The sequence below is a fragment of the Desmodus rotundus genome, chromosome 3 (assembly GCF_022682495.2).
Source record: "Desmodus rotundus isolate HL8 chromosome 3, HLdesRot8A.1, whole genome shotgun sequence".
Taxonomy (NCBI): Eukaryota; Metazoa; Chordata; class Mammalia; order Chiroptera; family Phyllostomidae; genus Desmodus; species Desmodus rotundus.
The window spans coordinates 1,275,663-1,299,613 of NC_071389.1; the positions used below are offsets into that span (position 1 = coordinate 1,275,663).

The following is a 23,951-nucleotide window of genomic DNA, read 5'->3' on the forward strand; positions in this document are numbered from 1 at the left end:
CTTGGGGTGGCACTGAGCAAGCAGCCCGTTAGCGGGAGAAACCGTCCTTGTGGCCGCCGTCTGAGCTCTGCTGGCTGGTGACAGATAATAGCTGGGTGACAAATGTCAGCTGTAAGAGATCCAGAGTGAACGAGGCCCCCGGAGTGGGGTGCACTCACAGACAGGCGTGTACCTGCGCTGGCACGCAGGGGGCTGCCCGATGTCAGAAGGGGCCACGCCCTGATCCTCACCAAACCCAAAGCCAGTTGTCGGACAGGGCTCAGTCCCCACTGGTGGGCCACTGCAAACACACGCCCACACAAACACGGGACACGCACGGTGCACACACGTGATACACAGGCACCCACACTCACACACAGGTGCTGAGCTAGCACTCTGGTCTCCGGGGGGAATGCAAGCAGCAGCCTCTCCTTTGGCATCTCTGCTCTGAAGCTCAGGGCGTCGCTCGGTTGCATGCGCCCAGGCGGGGTCAGGGAGCTGCACACGGCTGCAGGGACTGCCGGTCAGGGCGGGCCCTGTTCTCTGGTCGGAATCCCGAGTCCCTGCTCCAGCTCTGTCTAGCGGAGAGCTGGGCTCGCCAGTCATGGCCCAGGCCCCGCCCTCACTCCCAATGTGAAGTTTGGCCAGACTTTCCCCAGGTTCTCTGTGCACCTGGTTGGGTGGGTGGAGGGGAGTCATCTGGACAGACTTCTCCATGGGGGTGGGGCATGGGGACCCGCCATCTGCGTGGACCCCTGAGCTGTGTGTAAGGGACGGTGGGGGGACCTGCCATCTGGGCAGACCTATGACCTGTGTGTAAGGGGCACAGGGATCTGCCATCTGCGTGGACCTATGGCCTGTATGTTAGGGATGGTGGCACCTGTGCCTTCTTACCTGGTTCAACCCCAGAGACGTGGATTTCGGGGAAAACGCTGCAATAGGAGACATTTCTGACCCTGTGGTGACCTCCTGAAGGAGCTCTAGCAGGGTGACCTTTTTCCCTTGTCCATCTAGCCCTGCGGGACCATTGTGACTGAGCAGACATGGAGCAGACAAGCCTCCACCCCAGGCCCCCTGCCCGGGGTGGCCTGAGGCCTTTCTCCACGTGCACCATCGAACCCGACGGCCTTCTTTCCCCTTTCCTGCCGCTGCACTGGGCTTCCATGGGGCTGTGAGGGGCGGAGACGTGAAGGGGCTCTGCCACAGGCCCAGGGATGGAGCTATGGTCGCCTCCCACAAAAAGGGACTGAGGCTGCTCCTGTCTCAGTGTCCAGAGCAAACGTGAAAGCTTCGTTTTCATAGCATGATTAGGTACCTGACCGGCCGACCCCGGGTGGACTTCCCCTGACCGTGGGGCAGCCTGGCGGGAGGTCAGAGATGAAGTATTTGTGGTGGGAGGGGCAGTCAGTTGTCCAGCCTGGGTCAGGGCAAAAGGCCAAAGGTCAAGTGTAAGGTCAAGACTGGTGAGGAGCAAGTGTGACACTTTTGAACCAGAACAGGATCAGCGCATCCTCTGTCCTCCTGGAGCCGTGTTTTTATAAATGGCAGAGCCACCAGGCTTGTCTGATGGGGTCCAGAGGCCTTTCTTGAGAGCTGCCCACAGCTGGGTGCACGGTGCCCTCCGGCCAGAGCCTCGCTCACAACTGCCCAACTTGGCACGAGGGTTCCACGGTGCCCCCTCTGCATGGGCCACCAGAGGAACGCGGCCCAGAGGGCAGGGCTCAGAGGGGTGGGGTGCCTTGGCTGCCGTATGTTTGGGAACAAGCTTCCTGATGCCCAGCCGGCTCTGGTCTGGGGGGGCTCCCTGGAGGGGGCTCTGCCCACCTCCTCCAGCTGCTCCCCCAGCCCCTCCATCCCCTGAACCCGAGAACAGTACCAATCTCCCATTTAGTGCTTAATGTCTAAGCACTAAACTTAGACATTATGGGCATTTGGGGTCCCGAATGTGACAAGATTGGTGCAATGGAAACAGGGTGCTAGTGTCCCCGTTCGCTCTGGGAGGGAGGGGACGGCACAGAGAGGGCTGTGAGCAAAAGCAAGGGGGTTTGTTTGTGGAATCAGATGAAGAAATACATCAGTCACGTGACTTTCTTTCTAAATGGAAGGTCCCCCGTGATGAATAGATGTTGGTTACAGTGTTGGAGATATGAGGGGGCCCCAAAAGTCTGGAGTTTATCTATAAAAATTGTGTGTTTATCCGCACACGTTTCAACTCCAGTCACCGTCAAAGCCCCTCCATCCGATGCAATGCAGCTACTGAGGCATTTGTTCCACCGCTCAAAACAGCGCTTGAGCGTGTCGATGCTGGTGCCTTTTAGGGCTCCTGCCGTGCTTTGTTTCATCTCTTCCCCGTCGGCAGCGTTTCCCTCTGAGGACTTTTCTCATCCCGGGACACAAAAAACAAGTCTCTCAGGGTGAAAGTGGGTGAATAGGGAGGGTGGGGCACGGGGGTCATGCTGTTTGGGGTCAAAAACTGCTGAGCACTCAGTGCAGTGTGGGCAGGTGTGCTCGTAAATCACCCAGGAAATGGGCGAATGTGTTGAAAGAGTCTCAAAAATTCGCTGAAGCCAAATGCAGCCTCTCACAACAACGCCAGCTGGTGCACGGGTACAGGTGGGTCCCTAGAGCACTCACCTAGCGGGGGAAGCCTGGACTACAAGGGACCCGCCCTCCAGAAGGTAATCCTGTTTTCTGGGGGCCCCCCTCGTTCGTAAGCTTATTGTATATATAACTATACGTGCTTTCATGTGCTATTTTAAAGACTAATGAGGTGAATTCCTTGGTAATGGGACAAAGACTCCCACTTACCAGGTCTGTGGTTTGGGATTTCTGTGTCTGGCTGAACAGGACCCCTCCTTCCCCAAAGACGCGGGGTTGGGGGTCTTAAACATATGATGGGGGAGCACTGGGGTGCTGTGCTTCCTTGGGTTGGTCAGTTGACATCTCTGAGCTTTGTCTGTTGCAACTTTAGGAAGATTATACTTTCTGTTCTTTAGCTGCACCAGTTAAATGTAACAAATGTTAATTAACACAATCAGTGGCCTGACACAGGAGATGCAGAAAATGTCATCTTTTGTAGGGAAGTCGCGGTAATAAGTTCTCATTATTAGAGAGCCTGGGTGCTGAAGGGGCTGAAGAATCCATCTGTTCCGAGTTTACTAGCAAACGACCCAGGCCCAGGGCGGCTGGCTCGTCCACACTCACATTGGCGGTTGGATTCGAATGGGGAGCAGCTGGATTGGCGGTCCGGGGCGGGGCTCCCGTTGGAGTGACGGATAGAGCAGCTTGTGAGCAGCGCCAGGCTTGGCCCCGCCTCCATAAGGGGCGGAGCCACCGCCTGGCTGGGCTGGGTGTCTGGCCCGAGTACCCACCCTCCCGTGTCCCCTGCAACACCCCCTCCCCTCCCAGCGCCCTTTCCATCCCTTGTCCCCACATTCTTGCATCCTCCTCTGTCCCCCCCCCCCCCCCGGCCCCAGCAACCGGGGCCTTTGCTGCTGATGCGACTCGGAACCGCGCTCACCGGTCCAGGTGTCCCCCGCCACCCCCGCGCGGCCCTGGCGCGCTCTCTTTCCCCTGAAGTCACTTGGGCTGCTGGTCGGCTGCTGCGTCGCCTATTCAGGACCTCTGGGACTGCTCCCTCCGCCGACTCTATTTAGTCTCTGTTTACTTAGAGGGAAAGCCCGGGGCTCCTGGAGAGCAAACATCTGCGGGAGATAATCTAACCAGTGGTCCATCCATCACTCGGGTCGCCCCGCTCCCAGGAGAGCCCGCCAGAGCCCGTAATAAAAAGGCCGGGCGAAGAGGCTTTGGGGACGAATAAAGAGCCGCGTTAAGGGCCCGCTGAAAATGGATGGAAGACATTATTAAGGCTCAATGGCCGTCTTATCAAAATCCAATAGGATAGACATTTGGCAAAAGGCTTAAATTTATTCTTTACTTTCTGGAGGGCTTGAATTTATCCGTTAACAAGAGTGTAGTCCACCCGGGGAGATGGTATCAGCTAAAGGAATTTTGATTCAATCTCTGCGGCGATATGAAAAGGGGAAACACAGGCCCCGATAGCCTTTGCTCCGTGCCTCCCGTCTTGTTTTCCTGGACGGTCTTGAAAAGGAAGGACGGACGCGTTAACACAGTACAACCTGGAGCCCACGCACACAAAGGAAAGGGGCCTTTTTCTTTATTTTTCTTTATTTCCTCTCCCCCTTCTCCACCAGCGCCCCCCGCCCCGTCCCCCACCACACAAATCGGGAATTCGCATCGGCGAGCTAGGACCGGGAGCTGAAGAGAGAGCCTCTGCAGCAGCCCAACAGGCGGTGGCCGCCCAGCGGGCACTCAGGGGAGGGCTGGGCTGGGGAGGGGAGTCCAAAATAAATTGACCTCATCAAGTCCTACTGCTGGAGGAGGGGGCGTGATGGGCCCATAAATCAATCCCCGTTATTACCACCAAGTGCCACAGGTCGTGAAAGTCATCCAATGGCCCAGCGAGCGTTGTCCAAACGGGGTGATGGATCGATAATTATGACAATTTGTGAAATGATGGTTGGGATGTTAGGGCCGTGGCCTGTCCCACCGGGCCGCTGTGTGTGGACGTCTTTCCCACCACCTGACCCCGGTGAAATGCCTCTGGTGATGGGCAGCCCCGAGGTCTCCTGTGTCCCTCGGGTGTGGTGGGGCTAATGGAGGGTGACCAGAGAGCGGGGGATGAGAGCTGAGCCGAGCGAACCCCAGGGTGGTGGCAGTGGAGAAAGGCAGCTGCTAAGGGTCTGTGTGTGGCAGTTCCTTGAGAAAGCCCCGCACCCTGAGGTAGAAGCCCGGCTGTCACCGGGCGGTGCCTGGGTGCTCTGCGGAGCGGTCCTGGCCTCCTGGGCTTCCTCAGCTCCCTCCGCGCGGGAACACGTTGGTGTTCAGTGCTGCGTTATGCTGTTTATTTCATTTGCATTGTTTTCCCCAAGGAAGCGGAGCTATTCGTGGGGTGGCTGGAGGGTGAGGGAGGAGGGGCAGGCGGGGAAGGGGAGGCATGTGGCTGGATGGAGAAACGGGGAGCCCACAAACACCAAATCCCCAGAATGAAGCGCCCACGGGCACAGGCTGGTTCAGCGGTTCTCACTGGGACTCGGTGAGCTTTGGTTACCCTGGTCATCCGGGGTTGCCCGTGCCGGCGAAGGGAGGCGCAGAAATCCCTCCCGTGCTTGTCTTTGCGTCCCAGCCAGCAAACGCTGGAACTCAACCATAGATGACCTACGAACGCGCCGTCTGACCACGAAAGCGCCCCCGAGCCCAGAGCCCAAGCCCCCTGCGCTCACAATTATGAATTTGCATGCGGGATCAGTTATGTCTTTATGAAATCAAAGTGTGTTTAGCTGCCCCGGAGACAGCCCCGAGTTGATTTTGATAATCTGGGGCTGAATAGACTTGCCTCCTCGCAGTAAGCCCCAGACAAAAGGCTGGACAGTGGCTGAAAGCCCTTTCCCCACACGTCTCCCTCTCCTTTGTTCCGGGGTTGCTGATAAAAGAGCCAGGAGTCCATTAATTCAGTGAATGAACATATAGGAAAGTCAGTCTCCTCTTGAGAACAATAATGTTGAGGTCAGCTTCGGTTGCCATGGAAACTAAGTACTCCTAAGAAGTTTGCATCCTTGATTTTGCTGAATCAAAGGCTGCAGAGCCTAGAGGTGTAGTGGGGCCAAGAGCAGAAAGTCGGAAAGGAAAGCGGAGCCTCTGCCTGGCCCTTCCCGCCCCTGTTCTGGGGCGGTGGCCCCCGGGGACCCCCAGTACCCCTCCCAGAAACAGCCCCAAGTCTGTCTACTTGCCCCTCCCTCTCCCGTCTCCCGGGAGGCCTCTGTTTTCACAACTGTTGATGCTTATCTGGAAAGGCCTCTGCTGCTTCGGTGTAACTTCGGTGGCTCTGGTGCCCGGGGCAGAAATCCAAGCCTCTGGACGGACTCTGACCTGCAGCCACCGTCGAGCGCCTGAACTTGCCCCAGGGCGGTGGCTCCAGGCCCCTCCCGAGCAGATAAGGGTGATTAATGCGCCCACCGTGTGGCCAGGGTGAGTGAAAGGCAGCTCCCGGCCTGGGTGACCACATTCTAAATGCAGACTTTTGGCATTTCGTCTGCCCCCACCCCGCCCCGCCCCATTGATTCCACATCCCTGCCCCCACCCCAGCGGAAGGATTCCAGAAATCAGCTTAAACGGCCAGATTAGGCTGGGGGAGCTGCAGGTCATTGATTTCCCTCGCAGTAATTTATTGCCTGCCTAGGGCCGGCCGTCTGAGGGCGGCCCAGGCGGCCGGGCCTGCGGTGCGGAGCTCGGACCGGGCGGGCGTGGGGGCATCTCGCTCCTCAGACCCTGGGAGCCCTACCTGGGGGTGGGAGGGGAATGGAATGAGAGCTTAGTTTTCCCTCTTTTGGAAAGCTGTGAGCCAGGTTCTCTTTCTCACCCTTCCGGAAGGCAAGGTGTTGGGGCTGCCTTTGGGGCAGAGGGCCCTGAGCGGGGAGCAGGCGGGGGGCCCCAGGGGGCCCCCAGCACAGTTATGAGAGCAGGTGACAGGGGACCCCTCTCTGTGGTAGTCTCCACAGCAGACGAAACACCAATGATTTGGAAAGACAGACTTGAACTTGAGCGTGGGTGTTAACCTGGCGGGTAAACGAGAGGGCCTTATTTTCCCTGGAGGCCCATCGCCCCTCCCAGCCCTCCGAACCGGGTCGGCCCTGGATGGTGCGGCCCTCGGCTGCTCTAGGACTGCTGTCATTCTGCTGGCCTCTCTGCGGTCAGGGAGTCTCCACCGTCCCCAGCACCGCGTGGTCCGGCTGTTCCGTTGAGTAACAAGATAGCACCTGGGCACCAGGCCCGCTGAACACTGAGCGGGCTCCAGTTAGGGGTGTGGCTGCTGGGGCTGGCAGGGGGCCAAGGGGGCCAGTGAGACCCTGGGTGCACGCTGCCCATGCCCGTGGGTGTCAGGCCTCTTCCAGGACACCTGTCTCCTAGGTGGTGTGGTGACACCTGTCATGGGTCAGAGTTCACGGGCGCAGGTGCCTGCCCGGGCCGACCTCACTGGCAGGAGGGGCCGGTGGAGAGCGAGGGAGCGGGCCGCCCGTCTCAGGCAGCGGGTAATGGCCCAGATTTATTATCTGTATTACCGGCTTACAGGAGCCAGATGGTGGTGCCAATAAACTGCAATCTTCAGGTGGGTGCAGTAGCGAGTTAATTAAATTGTGCCACACTATTAGGAGAGAAAACACATCAGTTCTGGGCTTGCTCAGCGTCTTCAGCTTTAAACGCACAGATGCGCAACTCTGTCACAGCTGCAAGGGGGGGGCTGGGGGGGCGGGGGGCGGGGCTTCCCTCCCACCAATGCCGCACCCTTTCCAGGGCAAAGCCTGAGGCTCCCTGCCTTCTCACTAGTGTGGTTGTGGTCATTCTGCACGAAAGGCCGCTTCTGGTTTTACTCAAACCCGATGTCGAGGTGTCCAGTCCCTCTCTGGGTAAAAGACCGCGGCAGGTCGGTACGGGTCAAGTGCCCCAGGCCCCAGGAAGCATCGAGGCTCCCCCGTGCCTCAGATGGTGTTCCCCCCGGAGGTGTTAGGAGTCCAGGCTGTGTAGCTGCCCCTGCTGGGAGGACTGGGCCCACGCAGGCTGTGGGAACACAGTCTCCAGGCAGGGCCCGGTCACGAGATGCAGGTACGGGACCTTCTGTCCCTTCTCTCGGCCCAGGACTCCTGTGGGGGCCTCACCCTCCTGCAGGTGCTGCACCCGGGGGTCTCTGGAAGGCTGCAGAAGCTCTTGGTGGAGGCAGAGCCCTTGGAAGGCTGTGTCCTCCCCATCCCATCTAAGAAGCCACCTCTGCCTTGCCATGGAGCAGGCCCCTGCCCCGGCCTAGGGACGGGCACCTCCATTTGCGTCCCAGCTTCGATTCCCTGGTGTCTCGGAGGGGCAGCCCAGCTTCTTGCCGCACAGACTGCATCACAGGGGTGGGTGTGTGAGTGGGCTCCCTGGGCGGCGGGTCAGGGGGCCTCTGGACTCTGCCCTCACTCCTGCAGCAGCTCCTGGGCTCACGTGGCAGGTGGGCTGACTATGCGCTCGGCTGTGTGCTAAGGCGTGTGGCCCGGAAGGAGGCAGGAGAGTGGACAGGTGTAGGGCTTGTGGGAAGATGCAGGGCACCACCTGTCCCCGGCCAGGCCGACCTCTACCGACGCGAGCCCGTGGGCCAGGCTCCCTGGACACGCTGCCGAGACTGTCATCTCCGTTGTTGTGTTCCTCGCAGGGTGCTGGCCGTGCTCCGGCACCTGTGCACACGGACTCACTTGCCTCCAACCCCACATCACCCATTGGAGGCCAAGGCCCAGAGCGTGATTCACATGCCAAGGCCACACCATGCAGTGGAGAGGCCGGGAGTTTTCAAGTGGCCGCCACCAAGACAAGTCTCCCGGCTGTCACGTGGCCATACATGTGCCTCCAGGGCCGCTCTGCACACACAACATCAGAGCTGCCCAGCACCTGGGGCTTCAGGAACCAAGTTCAGAGTGGCACTAAGCCACGGGTGCAGTACGGAGAAAGGCGAGCCTGCTTTGCATGGGGGTAACTGGAAGTCAGTGTATCAGTCAGCTATCGGCACAGGAATGCTGAGAAACAGACCACCCCCCACACTCATGCACACACTGATTCTCACTTCCTTGTGCAAGGCTGGGATCCGCTGGGTTTGGCTCCCAGCAGATGGTTGGGTCTAGTGTCCTCGGAATGTCTCACCCCCCTTGGACAGTGGGCTCTTGAGGCTGTGTGGTTCTCATGGTGACAGCTGACGTGTATAATCACTTAGGGCTAGGCTCACATCAGTCAAGGCCAGGGTCCTGGCCATGGCCAACAGCTCAGGGCGGGAAAAGCAGCCCCGCCTCTCAGGAGGGATGCAGGCACATCTGGGTGGCATAGCCCCTCTTCTCTCCCATGCCCCTGCGTCTTGCCCGTGGGAAGGACTCTCTTCCATGAAGGGAAGATCTGATCTTTGGTTCTGAGTTGCCTGGAAAAACAATGCTGGGCCCTTCGTGGGAGGCGTCCCGGTCCCTTCCTTGGGAGGGATTCTGGAGACCTGCGTCCATGACTGAGCCTGAAGAACTGGCCAGGGCAACCCATTCCTCTGGGTGACCTTCACTGGAAGGTGGTGAAGTTGGCCAGGAGAGGCCCAAATGGGGCGGGGCGCGGTCAGCCAGCCCACCCAGCCAGGGCCTCGGGGCATTTGGATAATCTGGCATCCAAGGAGGCTTGGCTCTCAAGCCGCAGAAAACTGAGGAGCAGCCGGAAATGCACAGACTTGAGTGAAGGAAGCTGATCTGAAAAGGCTGCAGATCGGCAGCAGCTCCAACTCTAGCACAGCCTGGAAAAGAGGAAACTGTGGGGGCAGTGAAGGGACCGCAGTAGCCGGGGAGGGGGCTGGGGGTGGGCAGAGCCCAGAGGGTGTTCAGAGCAGCGATGATACCCTGAGTGACAGCACGTGGTGGGCACGTGACGGCACGTGTTCATGCGAACCCACGGAACACACCGCACTGACAGTGACCTTCACGTGAAAGAAGGGCTCGATGACCCCGTGTCAACAGCAGCACATCGTTGTGACAAGTGACCCCACAAATCAAGGTCACTCACCGGGGGACCCAGGAGGGCGGCGGCCAGCAGGGGTTACACAGGAAGTCTGCTTTCCACTCATGTCTCTGTAACCCTGAAGCTGCTTTAAAATGTAAAGGTATTCCTTTTCATTTTTACTTATTTTTTAAAAATCCTCACCTGAGGATATGTTTTTTGATTTGAGAGAGAGAGGGGGAGAGAGAGAGAGAGAGAGAACTGTCGATCGGTTGCCTCCCGCACACACCCCGACCGGAGTGTGGACCTCTACCTGGGCACCTGCCCTGACTGCGGATGGAACCCACAAGCTTCCAGTGCATGGCACGCGGCTCCAAGCCCCTGGGCCGCCCGGCCAGGCAAAGCTATTCACTCCTCTTTCCGGAAGGCGGGTTTTCAACAGGAGGCATGTCACGCACACGCACACACACACGAAATGTCTGCACACCCCCCAGGACATGCGTTTGTGAAAAGGCTGGAGGGAGAAAACACACGGAAACGACGTCTCCCTTTGCGGTGACTTCGTGGATGACGTGGAAGACGCAGCACCCACGCGGGCCCTGTGGTCAGTCCCTGTGCGGAGCGACATGAAGCTCTCTCGGGGCCCGGCCCAGGCAGCACTGTTGAAGTGCTGGCCGGGGTGGGGGAGCTGCCAGCTGGGCTGCTTCTAGGCTGAGCCCCCATTTGCCTTGTGAGGCCCTCCAGAGCTCTCCGTGGCCCAGTTGCAGCCAGAAAGTTCCGGATAGATGCTGAGGTGACAGCCGCAGGCAGAGCCACTGTGCGAATGGCTTGGGCAGCTGCCTGTTGCCGAGGCCCAACCTCGCTCCCCCGACTCACCGAAGTGGGGTTCCTGGTGTTTCGCACAGTTCTTCTCAGTCTCAGCCCTGCCTCCATTCACTCACCAACTCGTCACCCAGCCCCCACAGAGTGCGGGGCGCTGTCCCAGGTGCTGGAGACACGAGGCGGAAGTCGGCTGACTCTGCCCTCCTGGGGTGCTTGTTCTGAGAGCCATACCCTGCACCAGGGGCCGCCCAGCCTGAGTTCTCAGTGCCCCCCGGTCCCTGGTTCCCAATCGGACCCTCCTCCTCCGCGGGGGGCTAACTCCCAGGAGCCTCTTGTGCTGTTTGCCTTGTCCCTGTCCTGAGGAATGAACGCCCCGTCTGGCCACATGGGTGTGGCCGAGTCCCTGCAGGTGGGTGATTCTAAGGAACCAAGTTCAGGGCAAGGCCTTCTCACCCCCTGTCTGTAGAGGGGGCAGTGTGAGGGGGACAGAGGGGTCAGGCTGGAGAGAGTGAGGTTCTCAACTGAACGGACACAGTGGGAGTGGTGTTTCCCCCTTCGAGTAATGTGTCCTTCAGCGCCGGCCGCCGCTCCCTGCACTAACGGGGCCATCATTCCACCCGCCACTTCCATCAGCCCGGCTGTCGCGGCCGACGGCTGCTTCTCACCCGCCTAACAAGACGTCTCTTCGGCGGAGCGCTGATAAATTAAGTCATAAAAGGCGAGACGTATTATTTCGTGGGGGAACCTTGCTTCTGTCATTTCTGCGCGATGGCCGAGATTCGGAGTATTAGCCCCAGAAATGCGCGTTGCCGGCAACAGGGCATTATCACATAAAAGGGGTCTGACGTGGCATTTATCACGGACCAGCTGAGAGTAGGGAGAGATGTTCAAAGACAGGAAAAAATCATAAAAGGCCGCCTCCCCGTCTCGCCCTGGGGGCGGGCCCCACTCCGTGCAGCCCACACTGGCAGGACACAGCCTGCAGGTCTTGTCCAGGCCGCCCTCGCTTCTTGCCTCCCAAACCCGAGGCTCTGGGTTACCAAGGCCCAAAAGGGCACATAATTATCGGAAGAGAACCTGAAGCGTGGGCGCCCCGGAGAGCTGCAAAAATAAAGCGAGGAGGAGGGATTGTGAATAGATTTCCTCCCTTTGTACTTCTGCTTTGGATGAGAAGCGCAGAGGCAGGGATAAGAGGGAGCTGACGCGGGACAACCACCCATCTCGCCCCTGGAGGGTCTGGCGTGGCAGCCACCCAGGGGGCAGAGATGGGGGACGAGGGTGTCTTCATGCAATGTCAGCCCACGTGCAGCCCTCCAGGAGGCAGAACCCGCCGAGGGGAGGCGGGCGTCTCTCCCAGCTCCCCTGGAAGAAAGGGCAAGGCAGGTGCTGACCCAGAGGTGCGTGTGCCCCTGGGACTGGTGCCTAGTGCTGGGCCAAGAGGGCCTGCCTCTGCTGGTGGGCCTCCCTGGCTGTCTGCCACGTCCTGGCCCCCCGTCCCCCAGTGCAGTGGATGCTGGCCCCGTGTCCTCACCGAACTCCAAGGGTTTGTGTCTCTCAGTCACGTTCATGCCCCCGAGCATCGCCAAAATACCCCTCACTGCCCTCGCCCCTCTTGGGGCCCCTGGTTCCCCAACATGACACATGATCCCCCTGCTCAGAAGCCCCCTCCCTGCAGTGCAGTGGGGGGGAGCTTAACATTGCCCCTGCCTGGTGGTGATGGGGATGATGGTGATGGTGGTGGTGGTGATGATGGTGATGATGGTGGTGATAGTGGTGATGGTGACGAAGATGATGGTGGTGGTGGTGGTGAAGATGATGGTGAGGGTGGTGGTAAATATTATGGTGATGACAGTGGTGATGGTGGTGATGAAGAAGAAGGTGGTGGTGGTGATGGTGGTGAAGATGATGGCGGTGATGGTGGTGGAGCCCATGTTGACAATGATAATGGTGGTAATGAGTCCGTGAGGTCCCACCCAGAGGCCGCCGTTACACGGCAGCACCAGAGAGCTCAGGGGAGGGCACCCAGAGGAGGACGAGAGCAAAGGAGCTGCAGTTCTGGCTCTGCTATCAACCAGTGTGACCTGGGGCATGTTGCCTACCCTCTTGGAGCCCTGATTTCTGACCCGGCCACACATGGCAAACGGCTGGTGCCCCACTCAATGCCTGGTCCGCAGGGCCTGGAGATACGGCCCAGAGCAGCGCCGGGGCGAGGCCATACAACCCAGAGGCGGTACAGGCAGAAAAAACAGCAGGAAGAGACGGAAAGAAAGCTCATAAACGTCCCCACGCACGGCCCTCCGAGGCGACCTCTCACACGGACAAGCAGGCCTTAGGGAGTTAATGAGAAATACAGGACTTCCTGTGAGATAGCAAGTGAATTGTGGGCCGTGAATTACTTTCTTCCTTTGAAAAATGATGTCGTCGGGTCAAAATATTTTTGCGTTTCAAGCCCTCGCGTTCCTTTGTCCTTGGCGCTGACAAGACTCGGTTTCCATGCAGCCGCACAATGCGTGGAAACACCTTTCAACTGCCAGACGGCCCTTCCGATAAGCCCGCCAGTTCACAGTGTGCGTTTGGAAAGCTGGAGGGGGTGAGAAAGCAGGGGCCTGTGCAAAGTGTGTTTGCACAGCGGGGAGAGGCTGCTCTCCTTGCTCCGGGAAACAGGGCTGCGGGGAAGGCTATTGAGTGCTGGGGGCTGCCTGGGGGCAGGTACACAGGACGGCGCCCGCCCACCTGCACTCCACGCCCAGCGGGGCCCTCAGGTCCAGACTCGCAGGTGACACGTCTGCCCCCTCTAGGGACGTGCCTAGGACTGATGTCTGGGGCACTGTGGCTCACCCTCCACACTGGCCCTGGCTCAGACTTGTCCCCTTGGGGCAGGTTTGCTTAGCTGATGGTGGCCCTGAGCTGTGGCCTGCTTGGCCCCTTGGTCACCGGGAGCCTGTCCAACTGCTGTTCTGGGCCACGAAGCGGCAGGATGGGAAGGGGCAATGCCTTAGACCCCCTGTCCCCTGTCCTTTCCAAGCTGCTCCCAGCTGCCCCAAAGTTGGATCAGAGGCTCCGGAGCAGCTGTTCTCTGGGGGAAGATGGAACACCGGGTCTGATCGTGGGTTTGGCTGGTGTTTCCTTAGGTGCTTAAAATGCTTGCCGCAAAAGGCTGGCCGGGGGGCCTACGTGCACTCCATAGGTGGGATACGAGGCTCCCAGAGGGTAGGTAATGGCCCAGTGCCACCCAGCCGTGAGAGGGAGAGCCAGGGAGACCCCATTGTCTGGCGCCAGCAGCCCGCTCAGTGAGGAGTGGGTCCTGTCATGACTTTGGGGGCTCCCAGCAAGGCATTGTACCGACTGTGCAGGCGTGGGTTAGTGCCGAGGTGTGGAATGAAGCTCCTTGCCCTCCTGGAGAATGAGCCGCGGTGCCCACGGAGCCTGCACTTGGCAGGGGCATCTGCAGGGCCTGTCTGTTCCCACACTGGGCTGTGTGCCTGCAGCTGGGAGCTGTCAGGCCCTTCCCGTGGACCCCATCCCCGGTGGTCTGTCTCTGTCTGCTCAGGCTGTTTTAGCCAAAATACCACAGACATTTATGTCTCACAGTCTGGAGGCTGGAGGTCCGAGATGAAGGCGCCGGCAGAGGCCCCGGTGGGCACGGCCCCTCCTCGCAGGTTGCAGAGGGCCGTCTTCTCCCTGGGTCCCCCCCCTGGATTCTCCCTTGGGTCCCCCCTGGTGGACAGGGAGGATCCTGCTCTCGTGTCTCTCCTTATAAGGCCACTAATTCCACTGTCAAGGCCCCACCCTCATGGCCTAGCCACATCCCAAAGTCCCTATCTCCAAATGCCATCACATGGGGTTTAGGGTTTCAACGCATGGATTTTGGAGACACGGACATTTGACCCATAATGCTGTTGAAGAGGCAAACAAAGCAATAAGTGTGTGAGCTGTGACCAGTGACCAGAAATGCAGCAAATGGGGGGATTGGAGGAGGTCCCTGAGGCCACAGGGGGTCAGACCTGGGAGGGCAGAGCTGAGAGCCTCCTGGCTGGGGACAACTGCTGGAGGGCCCTGAATCGCAAAGAGAGAGGGTGAGGAGGGAGGGGTGGCCAGGGTGGGGCCTTGTAGCCTCGGGGTGCAAGGGGAGGGGGCGGGGGCTGGGCCAGGGCAGGGCCAGGGAGATGACAAAAGTGGATGCATTGGGGCTATTTCGGAGGGAGAAGCGTCAGTGCTTGGGCGATGGCGAGGGGCCCAGGACCGCTGCTGGGACAGCGGGGGTGGCGGCACCATCTGCAGGGGGAAGCCGAGGACGGGAGAGGAGTGGACACGATGGCGGTGGAAGTGGGCATGTTGCCCTGGCAGGTCTTATGTTCAGATGCACCTCCCACGTCCCAGGAGGGCGTTGGGCAGGCAGTGGGTGAGGATCTATGAGCTCGGGACACCCGGGATGTGCACACGGAGGGCCGGCGGGGGGCGGGGCCTGAGCAGCTGGAGTCTGCAACCCGAGCAGAGGGAGGCGGGAAGAAGGGCGCCGAGCGTGTGGAGTTTTCAGGGTGGCCGACAAAGAAGGCAGAGTGGGCTGGGGACCCTGTGACCACCGGCCTGGACGAGGGCATTTCCCGTGGGCTGGGACGTGACGCTGGGCACAGGATCGGGGCAGCAGGCATGAGTGGCAGCTGGACAGAGCTGGAAGGGGTGTGGACTCGGGGGTCTGGGGGCTGCAGGCACCCTGGCAGGTGGCCCCTCGAGGGGACAGGCAGGTGCTGCAGCAGGAGCAGTGGGGGGGGGGCGGTCCAAGTGGAGGGTTTGATCTGGGGTGGGAGGGGGTGGTCCGTGGGGGAGATGAGCCCCTGTCTGGTCTCCTGTGCTGGGACCATGGTTCTGGGGACCTGCCTGAGGCTCCTTGGTGGGAAGAGGGGTGGTGGGGTTTTCCCGGAGAGAATGAAGCCGACTGGAGAGGCCCTTCTAGGTGTGTGTGGGGGCCTCCCAAGAAGGTGGACAGGAAGCTCCTGGTGGTTAACGGGGGTGGACCCACAGTCAGAGCCCACTGAGGCCCCCAGAACCCTACCCCCTGTGATCCCAGCCCGGCCGGGCCTGGTGGTCCCCCTTTTCCTTGGGTCCCCACTGTCTGGAGTCCAGCCGGGGCGGCGCACGGCCGGTCCGCTGAGTCAGCGAGAACTGCCTGAGCCCCAGGCGTCGTAAATGCATATTTAATAACTATTTTCTCATCGCTGCTTCAGAAGCTCAGCAACGGGCTTCGCCTTTGGCCGGTAATGAGAAGTTAATAAAAGTGGGATTTTGTGCAACGCTGGCCCTCTGACATCTTAATCTTTATTAAAGAGACGTAAACTTGCACCAGGCAGGCGGGCCTGCCCGGCACAGCTGGGTGCCCAGGGAGCGGGCGGGTGGCCGAGGACGGCCAGCACCTCCAACCCCCGCAGAACAATGTAGCTGGACCTGCGGTTCCCGGTGTCTCTGCGGCTGACGTCAGCAGCCATGATTGAATCCCTCCCCCACCAGCCCCGCAGGAGCCCCGTGAGGCGGGCGTGAGCAGAACTATCACATTTGGGATGCAGCGAGTGACCACACCGCCACACACGCCAGCTGGGCCCCGCCACTCTGGGTCCAGCAGCGCCTCCCCCGTTTCCTTGTCCCGGGGGTGAAGTTCGCAGAACATGCTGGTTAACCGTTTCGAAGCTAACAGTTCCGTGGCCTTTAGTGCGTTTGGGATGGGGTGGTCCCTGCATGCTGTCCTTAGTCTCGAGGAGACCCCGTGCCCACCAGCCATCCCCCGCCCCGCCCCGATCCGCATTCCGTCTCCACCTGTGTGTGTGGCTGTCTGGACGTGCCAAGTAAATGCATCCCCATACGTGGCCTGCGGTGTCCGGGTGTCTTCCCTGAGCGTCGTGTGGTGAGGACCACCCACGTTGTGCGGTGTATTGGTGGTCTGTTCCTTTTCGTGGCCGAGTCAGGACACCCCACTGCATGGACCTGCCACGTTTGTCCACCCGTCTGCCGCCGATGGGCCCCCCAGCGGTCTCCACCGTGTGCGGCCCCGGCCATGCGTGCTCACACACCTGTCCACGTCCTGCTCTTGGGAGTGTACCTGGGGTGGACGTGCTGGCCCTGAGGTGACTCTACGTTTAACCCTTCGGGGACTCACCGGGCTGTTTCCACAGCAGCTGCCCCTTTTTACATTCCCGGTGTTTTCTGGACTCAGACTTGCTCAAAAACGAGGACAGGCCTTCGCAGAGTGGCTCAAGAGGGACCCCTGGGTGACCTGAGAGCCTCCTTCTGCCAGTGGGGCTCCAGGATGGCACCCCGCGCTGTCAGTGCGGAGGCCCTGCCTGGACTGAGGACCTTGAAGCTGACTCTAAGCCAAGTCAGACCCTAGCAGTGGTTTTGGGTTCTGCTCCGCCAAGGGCCAGGTTTGCCTGCCCTTCACAGGCCACAGACCGTGAGAGGAACTGCCTCGGCCATGACCTTGGGATCCGGTGCCTCTGCAGCCTGGGCACTGGGACCGCAGACCGTGACCAACTGAGGAGCACAGTGGCACACGCGTGTGAGCACGTGGCGAGTAGCCCCGGGGCTCCAGCAGTCGCCCACGTGCACCCCTCTGACCCCGGGATGCGCCCGTGCCCTGCCATGGACGCAGCCCAGCCACGCGGCACGTGTGCGCTGGCAAGTGTGTTTGTCATCGGCTGATCCACCGAGGGAAGGAGAAGAGTAGAGTCTTTGTCAGTCTCCAAGCAATTAGGATAATTAAAAAAGAAAGCTTATTGGGTAAACATGCTCTCGGGTTGTGACCCCTTAATTAATGGACCGCGGGGCGAGATCGCAGCAGTGGGCAAGGTGATTAACACGTGCGTTTGAAAGGGACCGTGACACGGGTGTCAGGGCAGGCCGCGGAGGGGACTCGGCCCGCTGGGGGCACGCGGCTCCCAGGGGGCTGCCCTGCACCGGCCGGCCAGGCGGTCTGCTGACCCTGGCCTCTGGGGCAGGTCAAAGAAAGCTGCCCCTTCACTTCCAAGTCGGCTTCAAGAAAAGAAAAATCCATAGTCCTCAGCAGACACCACGATGCTCGTGGCGGGCGCCACCCCCGTAGTGACAACAAAGGAGGTAAAGGGAAGGTGTGGGCCGCTGGAGGGGCCTCCCCACCTCCCACCCCAGCCCGAGAGGCCACCGGGGCCACTGGCCTATGTCACCATTCCTAGACTATCGGAGGCGCAGGGCCGTCAGTGATGGCCTGGCCCAGGGCCCCTGCCTTTCCCTCCTGCTGCAGAGAGAGGAGCTGGGGGCTGGCGTTGACACACCAGCCAGTCCCCTCCGGAAGCTCCGTTTGCAGCGCGGGGTCTGACTGGATGGGAGTTCGGCCTCCTCCTCTGGGGAGACAACGAAGACCACCCGCACTGCGGGCCTCCTCCAGGGACACAGACCTCCGAGGCTGGGCACCGGCCCTGCGGGGGCAGAGGACAGGATTCTTCAGGTGCCATGGCCAAAGGGCAGCCCTGCCAAAGGTGCCCGCCTGCCGGCCCACTTCTCCTGCAGGCAGTCACAGCCAGACTCTGCCGAACAGGCCGGGAGGGCGCCTTGGAGACCGGGATGGGGGTGTCTCAGGCGTGCTCCTCACTCTCCAGGTGGGAGCAGTGTGTACAGGCTTTCGAAGTCTCACAACGACAGCCGCTGGCGATGGCCACAGGGAACCTCCGGGGTCTCCAGGGAGGGCGGCGGGTGGAGGGTCTGGGTGGACAGGCCCGGCGCCCACTCTGCTCACCCAGATACAGGGGACAGCAAGGCTGGGGGAACGAATTTCTCCTAACTCCCACGGGCCGCATGTAGCAGGGCATCGGGCCCATGTGGAAGTTCAGATGAAAAGATGGAAGGCCCAGTCCTCTTGTACCTGCGAGAAAGGAGCCCCCAGCGCCTGCCAGATCCGCTACATGGAGCCCAGGTAGGAGGGCGCAGGCCCCCCACCAGGCCCCTGCAGTCTCTCAGAAAAGGGAGACCCCATGCTGGCCGCTTGGCCACTCAGGAAGGACACTTCTGTGCCTGGCAGAGCTCCCAGGGGTCCCTCCCCACAGAGACCGGCCTTTAAGGGGAGTTTGGGGTAAAGAAGTCACTCTCGAGTCAAGCCTGCAAGAGGCCATGGTCACTAAGGTGCCGCTGCTGGCCCCGGGCGGACGAGGCATGGACCTACTGGTACAGAAGGACGGACCCCAGAACCGGCGTCCCCACTGTCCGCGGCCCTGAACATGGGCTCTGGCACTGCCGTCCCACATGCAGTCTCTCTGGGCTCCCGCCCCAGGCCGATGTTGGCTTGTTGTGGCTCCCGCCCAGGGCGACACCCTCCCAGCCCCAAGATGCCTGCTGGTGGGTGTGCTCTTTCAGGGGCCGCTGGCTGCCCCACGGCTGCCTGGGTTGGGGTACAGAGCCCCCGGGGGTGGCAGGGAGACTTCCGCTCTCAGAAGCTCTTGGAGACGACCGGTGCCCAGAAGTGCCGACGCCCAGGGGCACCTGGCTCTGCTTCATTCCGAGCGAACGTGAAGAGGACTAGGCTGTCCCGGGCCAGGACCCTGATGTCACCTGTGTCTGTCAGGCCAGGCCAGAAGCAGGGAGGAGGGTCTCCGTCAACCCATCGCAGGCTCAGTTTGCAGGTGGCTGCTCAGTCAGGTGACACGGGCTCCAGGGTCGTCACAGGACACAGAACACGGTGCCAGGCTCTCCCTGGCGCATAGGCTGGGTCATGCGGCCCCTGCTCCATCCCACTGGGCCTAGCCCCGGGGGGCTGGTGGGGGGCTGCCTGTCTATTAAAGCTCCTGGGTCTCTGGGAGGTGCCAAGGGAGCTCTACCTGAACACGGGGGTGGGGCCTGGCCACCCAGGCCTGGAACGCAGTGGGCGGGCACAACACCCTCCCTGCCGCAGGACCCCCAAGGGTGAGGAATGGCCTGTCCTTCTGCGACCCTGGGGCGGTGGCCTTGTGACATGTGCCAGTGGAAGGGACAGCCTGGGCTCTGCTATGGGAGGGGCCTTCGGGGAGCAGTGGCGAGTGGGTGCCCCGCTCCCACATCTGCTGTGATTCTGTTCTTGATGCCTTCTGGTCCTGTGTGCCTGAGTGTGTGTGGGCGCGGGCGCGGGTGTGGGGCCCGAGCCCGGCCCCTCGCCGTGGACTCCGCATGCAGAAGTGACAAAGGAGCCCCTGGACATGAAACACATCAATCTCTGATTAATGAATTAGGACCCAAATTTTTAACTAATTGCGTACATTAAATAGAGAGTCCCTAAAAAGGAAGGGGTAGGGGGAAAAAAAGACTAACACCAGACACTTTTCAAAGCTTCTTTAATAAAAAGCGTGCCTGGGGCGTGGCCGTAACCTTCATCAAGCGAAGGCGAAATGGCGCCTCGGTGAATTAGCAATAACACGGGCTCAGGCCGAGCAGTGGGGCCCTGCGTTAATCTCGGGTTAATCACTAGAGAGGTGCCATTCACTTTTCTTAAGAAGTCACGTTTTTCTCCCCTTGCTGGCGACCAGATCTCATAAAGTAACATATTTCTAATGAAAGCTCTCTGCTTGAATTAGAGACCGGAGGTTTATGCAGATCTCGCCTCGGAGTGCCGCTGGCATGGGCTCTGAGCCGCTGCGGAAGGAAGGCCCCGTCTGAAAGCGCCCAGCGTGCAGTTCATAATATTCTTTGAAATAAAATCGTGCACTTGTGCTTAGTGGCTTTAATCAGCTCTGACTTTTGATAGTCAAACAATAGCTAATTACAGTAACACCTGCCTTCCGGGCCGTCACATCGCTCCTGCCGGAGCGAGGTCTTGTCTCCGAGCTGCGTGATTATTGCCAACGCTCTGCACAAAGAGGGGAGCTGACACTCAGCAAGTTTGGTCGCCATTAGGAAAGGTTTATTTTGCTGCCGCGCTGCTGGCTTTTCCATTACATTCTTCTCCTTTGTACTGGCGGGGGGGGGGGGGGGGAGTTGGTGGCGGCGAGGGCAGGGAGGCGAGAGACACATAGCGGGGCCTGGGGCCCGGGGTTTTGGGAAGGCAGCTGCAAGGCAGTGGGCCCCACCGTCCGTGGGCTCTGCTGGGCTTCAGATGGGAGACGGGTGTTCTGAATGCTGGAGACCCCGGAGCCCCAGGTGCAGACGGCGGAGCGGGGACCTGGCGTCCGGGCTGGTGGCCAGGCCGGGCAGAGGGTGGCCCCGTCTCGTCTTCCCCGGGCTGAGCGATATTGTGAACGAGACGCATCGAGATGTGTGGGGAACGGGAGGCTGGCCCTGTGGAAGTCATAAATTACTATCTCGTTTAAGTCTTTCTTTTCTCATTAATTTCGCCTGGCAAATGAGCCTGCGTGTCCCAGAGCCCAGCCAAGTGAGTAACAGCATCCTGTCAGCCAGGGGCTTGACAGACCCTGTAACAAGTTCCTGCAGACAGAGGACAGGACGTCAGTGATGACAGAGTGCTGGGCGTCCGTCCCGTCCTCGGGCCGGGACCTGCGGCGCCCCTCCTCACAGCTGCCTGTTGCGGGCCGCCCCCTCCCCCCACCACTCACTGCCCGGCCTTCAGGGCACCGGGAGAGACGGAAACGGAGGGAGGGGGAGGGTCTGGCTGGGCCTGTCCAGGGTGGCCTGTCATTGACCAACATGTGGCCATCCAACATGTCACTGGGGGGTACTCCTGACACCGTGGGCCCCACATCACCCATCTTCCCCCTTTCCAATTCCCTCAGGAACTCCATCGGGTCCCCTTGACAAAGGAAACTGCCAGGACCCCAAAGGGCCTCCGTCCCGTACTTTGGGTGACCTTTCGGTGCGGGGGCGGCGACCTGAGAACTGGGAGGCAGAGCCGGGAGGGCAGGAAGGGCCTGCCCCGACCTGGGGGAGCCCTACACAGCTAGAGTCCCAGTTGTGGCCGCTCTGGGCGAGGCCTGCCATGCGCAGAGCTCGGGGTCAGGGCCTGCGAGGTGGTCCCGAGCCATCTGCGCCCCGGCCAAGACAAAGTTCCCTTTGCCTGCGGTCGGGCGGCGCCCCCGGCGGGCAGACGGGCATACGCGTGCCTGCGGGGCCGTGTCCCGGGTCCCTCTCACCCTGCGGGCGCCATTTCCGTTCTGGGGCTTTGGTCTCTGGATGCGGCACCGTGTTGATGATTACCCACAGCCAGGACTCGCCAAAACCTGGAGTTGAAAAGGCTTCGGGGAGAAAAAATCCAACTGGAAAGCTGTTTTCTGTTAAGGCAGGTTTATTTTTCCTCGCAATTATGTCTGACTAAAGCGTCCTTGTGCGGGAGGCGCCTCCCCAAGAAGGGTCTGATTCATCCTGCCCTGGACAGCGAGAGCACAGGCCGCCTCCAGCCCCTGCCTGCGGGGAGCTGCACAGCCTCCTCAGTGGGCCGGTGACACAGCCCAGCCCGTCCCCACGCCCGCTCCAGGCTGTGGACAAAGCTGTTGCAGAGTGAGACCCGTCTCCCACTCCCCCGTGAGAGGGCACCAGCCCCGGGGCCCCTGCCAGCTCCTCTGAGGCCTGCCTGGCAATGGATGAAGCGGTACCCCGAGGGACCTGGGCCGTGGTCAAGGTCGGCATTCAACATACCACCCTCTCCTGGGCTGCCCTCGGCCCGCCCGCCGCTGACCCGTGGCCCTGAGGCCGGCATCTGCCCATCTCCCGGCGTTTGCCACCCCCGGTCAGTGGGATTGATCATCGCTGTGGCCACAGGTTGGTAATAAAGCTGTTTTGAGAGCCTCTCACATGTCCCCTGGGGCCCGTTGGCATGACAGGACTTGACACCAGCCATTTGTCACCTGCTGCCTATGGTCACTGCGTGATGGCCAGCAGACAGACAGGAACCAGGCCCAGATGAGGCCTGGGGCAGGGCCACCCCAGCCGGGGTGGTGTGGGGCACAGGGCTGAGTCTGCCTGCCATCGGACCGCACAGGGAGTGGGACCCGGTGTCCATCCAGGTGCCACCTGGGATGCCACCAAGCACCGTGGACACACTGATACCCACCTCAGAGGGCAGCTGGGAGGCCAGCGGGCATGGTGGCCACGAAGGCCGTTTGGACCACAGACACACAGGGACGCAGCAGCCTGGGTCCCTCTCGGAGGACCGAGCACACTCCCTGAGGCATGTCCTCAGCACGGGGCTCCCGCCCCCGCAGAGGCGAAGGACCAGTGAAGGAGAGCCCCCGCCGGCCCAGCCCCGCCTCCCTGCGGGGTAAATGAGGTGGCTCTGCTGATGCCCCGGGATGTGGCCTAGGAGCAGCGCCGCCAACAGCCCAGCGCTCGTGCCCAAACGAGTCCCAGCGCACGACGGCACACCCCTTTACACATGCGGGCACCACACAGGCATGCACACACGGGCCATCCTGACATCACAAGCAGTGGGATCCTGGACGCTGCAAGGGCCAGAGCAGGTCTGGGGACCTCACTCTGTGTGGCCGTGGCAGGTTGGCCCCACCCAAATGCCCCTCAGCCCCACACGACCAGCCCTCCATCCCCGTGGTGGTTGTGTGGCTCTCGGCTCTCCCTGCCCATGGTGGAGAGAACCCCCCATGGGCGTCTCCTTGGCCCCGACTGACACTTCCCAATGATGGCCCTTCCCAGGGTGGCCAGGTCCTGCCCCCTCGGGCCAGCACTGTAAGCCTAACGCTGTTTGGGGGACCTGTGGGGGACCAGGCAAACAGCTGCCACAGTTGAGACTGTCCCGCCTCCTGTGGCCTGGGGGACGTCCCGGACAGCAGCCTTTCACAGCTGCAGCAGCCCAGGGGCTGGGGACCCCTCTCCGTGTACCCATGTGAGGTCTGAGCGTGGCGAGCACTGTGGGCCGGAGGCGCCCCTGCTTGGCGTGAAGCACTGGCCTCAAGCTCTGGGGTCACCTTGGGTGCCCACAGCCCGCCACGACACCCAGTGGTGGCTGACAGGCCACCGGGCGATGGAGCCCGTAGGGAGTAGCCAGGGGCATCTCCACGCGAGGCCTGCCCTTCAGGTCCACATCCCCGGCGACCCCGACAACCCAGAGAAAATGGACATGGAGAGCGTTTGCACTTGTGTGGACAGACTGACGGCCTGATGGCAAGTTTGCTGAGATGGCGCTAAACCCAGAAAACCTCCACGGCCTGGAAACAGAGCCTGGAGGGGACGGAGAGCCTCACAGCACAAACCAGCCAGAGCGGTCCCTCTCCCGATGGCCTGGCTCTCCCAAGTCCGGGGCAGTCACTCTTCAATCCCACTCCAGTGGCCTCACCAGCCACCCCGCCCCCCAGCGCTTCCTGCCCCCGATTTGGAGCTGCGGCCCACCTCAGAGGGAAGTGGCTGCAGGTCTGTCCCTGGGACGCAGGCTCAGTGTGCTTCCTGTCTGTCATCACCGGCCTCCCGTTGCCCTCGGGGCCCTGGGGCCGGCCCACCTGCAGTCTCTCTGAGCCGCCTTTGCAAAGAGAGTGGGTGTGGATGCACCGTGTGACCGCCAGAGCAGTTCGGGGTGCTGAGCATTGGGGTTCCACGGGGATCTCCCTTTACCAAAGGGCAGACAGTCACTAGGGGGCCCACAGCCCCGCCCATTGACTAGGAAGGACCGGGCATCTTAGCAGAGCGAGGCTGGGCAC

The 23,951-nt window shown here is 61.0% G+C and overlaps 1 protein-coding gene across 4 annotated transcripts in view; it reads left to right on the forward strand.

The window, feature by feature from the left end:
- Window positions 1–23,951, forward strand: part of PRDM16 (PR/SET domain 16) — a 281,781-nt gene that overhangs the window by 135,251 nt on the left and 122,579 nt on the right. The gene's annotated exons all lie outside the window — the stretch shown is intronic.